Source organism: Cyprinodon tularosa, unplaced genomic scaffold (assembly GCF_016077235.1).
Source record: "Cyprinodon tularosa strain WSP-4 unplaced genomic scaffold, ASM1607723v1 ctg386, whole genome shotgun sequence".
Taxonomy (NCBI): Eukaryota; Metazoa; Chordata; class Actinopteri; order Cyprinodontiformes; family Cyprinodontidae; genus Cyprinodon; species Cyprinodon tularosa.
The window spans coordinates 551,373-561,180 of record NW_024039103.1 but is presented as its reverse complement, the minus strand read 5'-3'; the positions used below and the strand labels follow the sequence as shown (position 1 = coordinate 561,180).

Sequence of the window (9,808 nt, the reverse complement as noted above, 5' to 3'; positions counted from 1 at the left end):
TTTTCTTTTTTACTTTTAACTATTTTCTGTGTTGATTTGGCTGCAAGCGTAGAGTCCTTTTCTAGGGCTGGGTACCGAACTTCGGTACTTTTATGGTACCGACCGAAATGCTTCGGTTCTACAGAGTATCGAAACATGCCTCGTCTTTCGGTACCAAGTTTCGGTGATTGGCTGGAACACTTAAGGTGATTGCGTCATCCAGGAAAAATACACAGGTGGTCACGCCTACAGCCAGGGTTCATGTGTATCTTTTGTGAACTGGTTGCAGCGTCGCGGAACCCCTTTAAAATGCCCCCCAGGTCAAAAGTGCGGCTTCACTTTATTAAGACTGATGCTAATAGTTAGGGTTGGGAATTGAAAAGATTTTCACGATTCCGATTCCCTTTTCGATTCTATGAAACGATTCGATTCTTTATCGATTCTTTTTTCGATTCCAATTTGGGGAAAAAAGGAGAACAAACAGTTTGATTATCAGCATCAACTGTGTTTACTTAACTATTGCACAATCTTACAAAATCAACAAGATCAAGATGTCCACAGGAAATGTGAAACTGGAGTAACATCTGTGTTTAAATGAAAAATTAATACAAGAACAAACTTAATAACCAACAATGTCTAATAACAAATGATGGGATAATAACCTATTTTAAATAACAAAAAATACTAATTATAAAACAGTAGTAGGGAAAATTAACAGTTATTTTGCAGAAAGATGAGCATATCTGCTTTTTCTGGAAGGATACGGGATCTTTCAGGGCTTATGGTGTCTCCAGCCATGGAGGACACCCTCTCAGATGGGGTGGAGGAAGCCTGCACACAGAGGTAGTTTTCAGCCAGTCAGATAGCAAGGGCAGCGTATCCTGCTTGTTCCACCACCACAGTGTGGCGCTATCCCTGCAGGGGATGGAGGGCAAGCTTTTATAGAGCTGGATTTCCTGATCTACCCTCTGGGCTAAGGAAAGACGGGGCTTTGATTCACAAAGTGACCGCAGCTCGTTGTCTTCCTCCTCGAATAGTTCTTCCAACTTGCGTAACTTGCGTAACGTACGTAAAAAAACGTGACGTAAGTCGTGCTCCCCAGAGCCGGCGCTCTAGGCTCTGGTGCTGCGGGAATCGAAAAAAGAATCGTTCAGCGAGCTGCCAAACGATGCCATGGAATCGGAAAATACGGAACCGGTTCCTGTTCAGAACCGGTTTTCGATTCCCATCCCTACTAATAGTGCACAATGCAATACATCGTGCACGGAAATAATTTAAGAGCAGAAAGTCGCTCAGTGTTTGACTGCAAGAAGAGCGGACCGCAGCCAGCGCGACCATCCTCCTCTCAGCAGCCCGTGGGCAGAGCAAAGCCAGAGCGGAGTGAATCATGCTGCTTTCAAACTGGACGCAGCAAGAGCAGCAAAATCTCGTCTGCTGCTTCATTTTTGCTGCTTGTACCAGCTTCTGACGCGCTGCTGAAGAAGCTTTGCTGCTCTGGCTGCGCGGTTGCAAAGTGGGTCAGACGCGCGTTGGGCGGAGCTACTCTATCCTTTATTTGCCTTGCAGCTATATTTGCTGTGATCAGTGGGAATAAAGTAGTTTTATTATGTTTTTAAGTGGGAAAATCCACCTGAAAACGTAATCAGTGCAGTCAGTTCATCCTGCCTTCAATATTTCTGTCGGAGCCGCTCAGACCCCCCCCATACCAGCGGTGCGCTGTCAGTAGGATCCCATTCAACGGGCTTGTTTGTCAGACATGGTAATTTTTCTAAAGGAAAACTGCTAAGTAAAAAGGTCCTCACAATGTAACAGTGAATATTAGACACTGAATTATTTATTTTTTTATGTAAGAGGAAAAATGTAAATGGAAAAACAGAGCTTAAAATAAAACTCAAGATTTGTACTATTTTATGTTGTGTAATTTTCTTTTTTTTCGAATTGATATTATAAAACTGGTATCGAAAAAAGTATCGTTCAGGAACCGGTATCGAAGTGAAGGTATCGGTATTGGTACCGGAACCGAAATTTTTTTAACAATACCCAGCCCTATCCTTTTCTTCCTAAAAGTCTAATTATTGAGCTTATTGAGATTATTAGATTTTTTTTATTATCCTGACTGAGAAACTGGCCCTCAGTTTAAAACTTTCTCCACAGTTGGTGTGAGATACCTGCATGAAGTACAAATACTTCGTTACTTGAAACTTTTTAGGTATCTATACTTTACTCCATTTCTTATTTTTTTTCCTACTTCTGACTTCTACTCATTACATTTTTACACAAGTATCTGTACTTTCTATTCCTTACATTTTTAAAACAAACGTTACTCGTTACTCTTGGCTTCGGTTTAACGTTTCTAAATATTTATTTCACATCATGTGCGGCATCCAATGCAGATCATTGGCGCCATCCACATCTAGTGAAAACTAGTGTGATTGGATGAGTCCTATAACACAAACACTCATTGGTTAGCTAAAGGAAATCATCAGAAGCAAGCAGGTTTTCTTCAAACTGCAAACTCGAATTGTCTATGCCATGCTACAATGTCGGATTCAGAAAAAGATGTTGAAATGTCTGAAAGGTCGGACACAGGCGAGAGCGTATCGGGAGACGGAGACCAACAAGACCTCCCTCATCCTTGGCCCTGTCTCAAAGAATTATTCTAAATAGTTGAAAATTTGAGCTTTCGATTCATATAGTGGCATCTGGCTGTTTTTACTTTATACTTTTATACTTTAAGTAGTTTTTGGAGCACATACTTTTTCACTTTTACTTGAGTAAAGAGGTCAAGTTGATACTTCAACTTTTACCAGTGTTTTTAAACTGCAGTATCTATACTTCTACTTAAGTAACAAATGTGTGAACTTTTGACACCACAGCAAATGTTCCTTCATTTCCCCCCCGAATCAACAAGTTGCTGCACTTATTTGTAACAGATCTAGGTTATAAAATATGTTGTTTTTTTTCTTCTACAAAATAAAAGAGTTTACATTAATGTCCTGGTAAAACGTTTCCATCAAAGAAATATAATATTGGTTTAAAATATTGATTAAATTTGAATGTTCTTTTTTTGTGGTTTTTCTACATATTTTAAGTTAACAGTAAATGTAAAGACAGTTCTATCGTTAAACTTACTAATCACTGGGTCTTATTGTTGGTATTGTTTTAAAGGCTTGGTTGAAGCTCACAATAAACTGAAATCACACAATGATGTGATTTCACAATAGGAGAAAATAACCACCTCTCTTTCTCTCAGGATCCAGATATTTTAAGATTAAGCAAACCAGTTTCAGTAATAAAGGTTTATTAAAGAAGCTAAGACTAAAATGGTTTCAGTAACTCAGCATGCATGACCTACAGATTCTGCATTGTCCTGATGTTGGGTTAGCATGGAGATATATGAGACAAACAACCACTGACACACACATGCAGACACCCATCCACACACAGAATAGACACGTCCTCATGAAGATCCTTCAATTATCCAACATACACATTTTAGACTATAAGTTAAAAATAGATGTCCATATACAGAAATTCCCATATCATTTTATTTTAGTCATTTTTTTAACTTTTGGTGTGACATACAGCTATAATATTTATTGGCTGTTTCAAGTGTTTATTTAATTAAAAATTATATTAACTGGATCCCTTATATTCTCCCTCAAACATTTAACATTCAAATATTTTTATCCCATTTGCATTAATGCTAAAACTATTATAATGGATACAAAACATATTCGATAAATAAAAAATAAATATTAGCAAAGTGATGCATATAACATAGATTAATTACAGCCGAGAATGATGGTTTAAAGCCTTTAAGTCTGTTAATTATGATGACTTTCCACTTACAGGAGATTAAAATATTTAATTCCACTAATATGTCAGATAATATTATTATAAAGGCCCATAAAAAGATAACTGCAGGCTTGATTGATACTTTAATATCTGCTTAAAGGTTGCTATTTTTAAGTGACTTAATCTGGAAGAACTAGCCTAATCATTACCATCTTCTATTATGTCAGTGACTAAGAGAAGGAGAATGTTTAAAGGAGGGATCTTATATAAACAGTGGTATCACCGACTCAGAAATTGATGATAAATTAGTTGTTTCCAAAGGCTGTTTGTGACTTTTGTATTGCTTCATATATTTACTTCCATCTAGTGGCAAAATAAAGCACTGCAGATAAACAAGACCATAACCACATCATCTGGTAAGGAAGGATGGTAATCCATGCACAAGACAAAGAAATAAGTTTAAAATCTGTATATGTTGGTTTCCTAAAACACAGAGGTGATAGTCTGATGGCATCCATAGATCTGACAGGATGTTTTCCTTTTATAACCAGAAAATTTTAACTAGCTAGCTCCAAATATATGACCTGCAGGACTGCAAATACCCGACATCAATCCAACGGCAACATTTTCAAAATCTGCCACTTCACTGTGGAAATATCTATGTTTAGAAAGTAATATAAGTAATTGAAGGTCATCAGAGAGGAACCAGTGTTTACTTTTTAATTTTATTAAAATCTGCCACGGGCTGATAGTAAAGTTTTTGTTTTATTTTTCAATGTAGAAAATATTCAGCTAGTGAGATGGATTCTTAATCACTTTTTTAATCTATTCATTCATCTATTTGTTTGTTAAAACTTAAACATCTGGTTTAAAATTGTAAAAGAATATCCATTTAGTTTTATTTCCTTTTCCATTAAATAGTTGCATATGAAAAAGTTATCATGAGTTTTCTTTTATTATTATTTAAGACTCCATAATCTTTATTTCTTTGTTTGTAGAAAGAAGATTCACCATGATTCCATGTATTTTGACCATTTATTGCCAGTTGTATAAAAGTGTATAACTAGGCATACTAAAATGTATTTCAATAGTAGAATATTTTTATATAAATTATTTTTTTGCTTTAATGAGTGTTAATGGAAAATCTGATCTGATTTGATTTTTTGTAATTAGTTCTTACATGTACTATATAAATATCTAGACAGTCTTGTGAGTCTAATTTGTTTTCATTTCAAAATTTTGCTTGAAAGTTAAAATTTACCAAGAATAAGAATATTTTATTTTTGTCTTTCCATTTTGTGATGTGTTTTTGTTAGTCTGTGGTCAGGGTAAATTTTTTTTAGATGCCCTCCCGTCCACTAGGGGAGCTATCGATACATTACTAACATCAGTCAATTGCGCAGCATCCGGTCTGTGTGGGAGCTTATGTAGTCGCTGGTCACGTTGGGCTGTAGTATATTGTAGTAGGCTGCAGCCGGCAGTTAAATTTTTTTGCTTTTTTACACTTTAAGGTAAGAGAATATTTATCTTCACGAAAATTTCCAGTCTTATAGCATCGCGTTTTACAACCCATTGTATTCAAATTCCATTTTTGAATCCTCTTGTTAGCTTTTTGACTAATTTCCCCTAAAACTAACGGCTATTTTGGATTCATTGTTTAGTCGAATTTAAATGAAGTGGCGATGTTGATTAAATTACCGCCTCACTGAGCCATTATAAAATATTAACATTAATATTGTTAAATATTCAATTGTACATTTTATTTCTGCAGTGGGCCTTTTTCCCCACGTGGACGCCATGCGTTTAGCATAAAGTTAGCATGATAGCTAACGATACAGCTCGTGCACCAAAAGGTTAAGATCATTTTTAGCCAATTATGTTGTGTGTTTGTGTGCTGCAGTTTAATTTATTTCAACTTTCATGTGATGAGTTGCACTGGGCTCTGAGTCTGCATGGAGACAGAAGTGCACCTTTGGCCTTGACAAGCCAGAGTTTCTGAGGAGAAAGGGAACAATGTTGCGCTAAATCCATGATTATAACTTTAGAGTTGACTTATTTCCTGTTTTTTTTTTTCTCTCTCTCCAGACTAAGGTCATGAAGTGATGGACTGATCAGAGGTGGGTCAAGTAATACAATTAAGTGACAAATTAACCTTCTCCATTGATGACTTGCACTGGGCTCCGAGTCTGCATGGAGATGGAAGTGCATCTTTGGCCTTGACAAGCCAGAGTTTCTGAGGAGAAAATGAACTTTGAGCTAAATGGAAGATTAGAATTGTCAAGTTAACTTGGTTTTTTTTTTTTTCCACACCCAGACTAAATTTACGAAGAGAAGATTGACTTTTCAGAGGTGGGTCGAATAATGAAATGAAGTCACACACTAAGATTCTCCACTGATGACTTGCACTGGGCTCTGAGTCTGCATGGAGACAGAAGTGCATCTTTGGCCTTGACAAGCCAGAGTTTCTGAGGAGAAAACATTCTCTAATGCCTTAATGATCCAGATCTTAACCCCATGTCTTTTTAGGGCTTGGATCAATTTGAATTACTCAAGATCAGTAACTATTTTTTACTTTCTAACATAATTTTTTTTTTTTTTTTTTTTTTTTTTTTTTTTTTAGGCATTGATCTTCTTGCAGACCTCCTACACTTCAAGTTGTGGCAAATTGTTCTGTTTCAGATACTGATTGTCTGTTTTTTGGCTTTATAAATAAAAGTTGATTTTAAATCATCTCTCTCTGAGTCTGCATATTTACCCTGATATTCCTGTAGGAATCATTCAGTTAAATTATTAAAACTGAGTTGGATTTGCAGAGGTTGCCCTCAGATTGAGGCACACAAACCTGTTCAGAAACCTGTATAATTTCAGAATAAAGTGTATCCTAATTTTTTTTACATTTTTATACAGGAAGACCTATGATTTTAGTTGCACAAAACAATTTTCCAAGCCCCTAGCCAATATGGTTTAACTTGTTTTTGGAGTTGGTGAGGTTTAGTTGAAAGTACTTTTTATTTTTTCCTAAATCTTCAGTTTTTGTGTTCTGACTTATTCTGTTTCATTAAACAAATTTGGCTTAGTTTAGCAGGTTAAATCAACTCCACTTTACTCTTAAATATGAAATGAATTAACGTCCCCGAACACAAGGCCAGGAAAGGATTGATCTGTCAAAATTTTAGATTTTTTTTTTTTCTTTTAAAATTAACATTTAAAGACATCAATTTGGAGAAATACTTTCTATTAAATGCCTGGTTAAGAATGGAAATGAAACATGACATGCATTTCCTATTCCAACAGCTGCCATTTAATGATTTATTTTGCAGAAATAAGGTTTGTTTCTGAAGAACATGAATTTAGTTTTTTTTCTTATGCAAAACACGTCAACCCCCGTTTAAATGTTTTTCTGTAAATATCCTAGTAGGAAATGTTTCCAGAATTTCCTGTATTTTACAGCTTTAATATGACCTGTAAAAGGACTCCTAAAACAAGCAACACAAACCACCATAAGCTAGAGCTTTGTTTATCTTTATTATAATTCTAACAATTTATCATCTCTTAAAACATTTGAAATTCATATATATTTATATGAATGTGTATATGCATGTCACATATACATATATATATTCTGTAAGATACCATTCTTCAGTTCACTAATTTTTTTAAAGATCTCTTAAACGAAAAGAAATGCTTTCTATAGAGTCAGACCTATTCCCTCAGATTGTAACTTTTAACCCCTGACAGTCAATATGAGACCACTCAGAAACTAGAAATCCAGAAAAAAAATATCCAAAATCTTTTACCAAGAGTCACAAAACAGAAGACATGAGTTCTTTTAAGCTTAATTTACACTAGAAAACCATTTATAGATCTGATAGAAACATCTGTCTGTTGAGCAGGTTTAATAATATCCTATTTTACTTTCACAAACAATGTTGAAAGCAACGTGATAAGGCCAGAACCTGCAGAGGTACTTACAGTGTGACTTGAATATAAGTTACAATTTGAGGCTTTTAGTGATTTTTGATAGCATTTTTTTCAAAAAATAAAAACCATACTTCCATATAGAATATGTTATCTGGTACGTGCTCTTTTAAGAAGCACTAGATAACTCCCAATATGACCTAAACCCTTACGTATGGTACCTAGAGCAGAGGTTCCCACACATTTCAGCCTATGACCCCCCCAAAGTATCAGAGCCAGAGATTGGTGAACCCCTAAAAGTACATACTTCACTCTTTTTATAAAGAGTGAAGCATTAGATGTGTATATTTCTTTATTTCATGACATTTATCTAATCACATATTTAGATTAAAATCATTTTGGGGGTCAACTTGCAGTAATTCTAAAGATCCAGTTTCGAGTTCCCTGTATGAACCAGGTTCCTGTTAGGATGTCGGCTGCTATTATTGACAGCGACGCGGATAATCCCAGGTAAAAAACACAAAAGAGGAAGAAAAATAACTAAACTTTTAGGGGTGATTTGCTGTTTTCTAAATGTTGATTGTTTACTCCTGTTCTTCAGAGAAGGAAAACATCAAAACACCTGCATAATGTCATCTATTTAGAGGCTCAAATAGACATGAACTGAGCTAAACATTCCCAGGAAGTTAATAGACAAGGACACAGATATACCAATATGTATTATCTGTATGGAGTAAATGCCTTGCAGATTCCAATTTTGTACTATCCCAACAGTCCCTATTTAAGCAGGCCTCCAGTATCAATACCCTGTGGGCACCACCACTAAAGTTCTGGCCATTATCAAACATTGCTACTCATATTTCCAACGTGTGATGGGATATTTAGGGTGTTACCAATGGTGAGACAGCCTCTGCATCATATGCTGTTAACAAAAATTATGCACTGTGATCACTCCGAGCTGCAAACAAAACGGACAGAGCGGAGCTGGTGTGGAGAACGGGTCAAACTGTATAGAAAGCAGAACAGTTAAATAAATACATCTTCATGATAAACATTACTTGGAAGACAGAGATTCTTTAGAACTTTTAAGAATCCTTTTTTTCTCTCCTTAAACCGTGTTTAATGACCATTATTTTCATCGTCCTTATTGCTATTTCCTTATGCATTCTAGGAGGATCTCCTCTTGACCTTCTGCAGATACAAATACAAGTCAGCATTTACGAATGTGCATTGACAGAATGAAGATATGTGCAACAGGATGCAAAAAAATAGAGATATGAAAAATATGAAAAAAATCTTTCCTTTTTGCAAAAATAGACTCAAGGATAGCAGAGGGGTTGGAGAGAGACTCTGCTGTAAAAGATGCAGTTTGATAAAACTGTTCTCGGACTCAGAGCAGGAGAACAGGTGAAAGCGTGAAGTCATAAGAGAGCCCTTATATTCGATCTCAGAGGTTAATGTGCAAAGCTGATGGGGAAGTAAAATACCTTTGAGGCAAAAAAAAAAAAAGCACAAATATTAGATAAGAGGGGATTGTTATTCTATGGGTTTAAATAATAAAAAAAGTTCCTCACTGATATGTCCTGGGTATCCCCAGAGTAACAGTTGCTACATTGTCACAGCATCTGAATAATATCACTAACTTTTACAGGTGAAAAGTACACTTTGAGGCTTTTAAAATGAGTATGATATTCTGATTAAAGCTGCACAGTCAAAACATCAGGATCAAGGGGGAAAAAGAAATCCATCGATGTGCTTCACATTATGTTTGCAAGGCTTTTGTTTAAATCAAACAACACAGAGGATTCAGCATGCATCTTCATTCACACCCTAAGAGGAGGAAACCGGGGCTTTTCTGGGGCCGGAATAACAGTAAGGACGATGATAGTAACGATAAGCAGTAACAACAGGTCTTGTCGTATCAATACCAGTAGTTCCAGTGTTTCCGTTTGTAGTTTAAAAACTGTAAGAACAATCGTAGTATTAAAATTCGATACAAGCGTTTCTCTTGGACGATCTCTCTTTGTCGCCTTCTGGAGTTTTTTTTTAGCATGTGTGGACAGGGATGGAAGGAGCAGGGAGGAAAAAGATTAAGATAATGGCAGTTTTTCTT

General features: G+C 35.8%; 3 non-coding genes across 3 annotated transcripts; all 3 read left to right on the top strand.

Annotated features, from left to right (window-relative positions):
- The first annotated feature begins 5,691 nt into the window (after positions 1-5,691).
- Positions 5,692-5,783, top strand: LOC119791315. The gene has a single exon (XR_005281839.1). It is a non-coding gene; the product is annotated as a small nucleolar RNA SNORD88 (small nucleolar RNA).
- Positions 5,784-5,929: 146 nt separating this feature from the next.
- LOC119791314 lies at positions 5,930-6,021 on the top strand. The gene has a single exon (XR_005281838.1). It is a non-coding gene; the product is annotated as a small nucleolar RNA SNORD88 (small nucleolar RNA).
- A 140-nt stretch (positions 6,022-6,161) lies between these two features.
- Positions 6,162-6,253, top strand: LOC119791313. The gene has a single exon (XR_005281837.1). It is a non-coding gene; the product is annotated as a small nucleolar RNA SNORD88 (small nucleolar RNA).
- Positions 6,254-9,808: the final 3,555 nt, after the last annotated feature.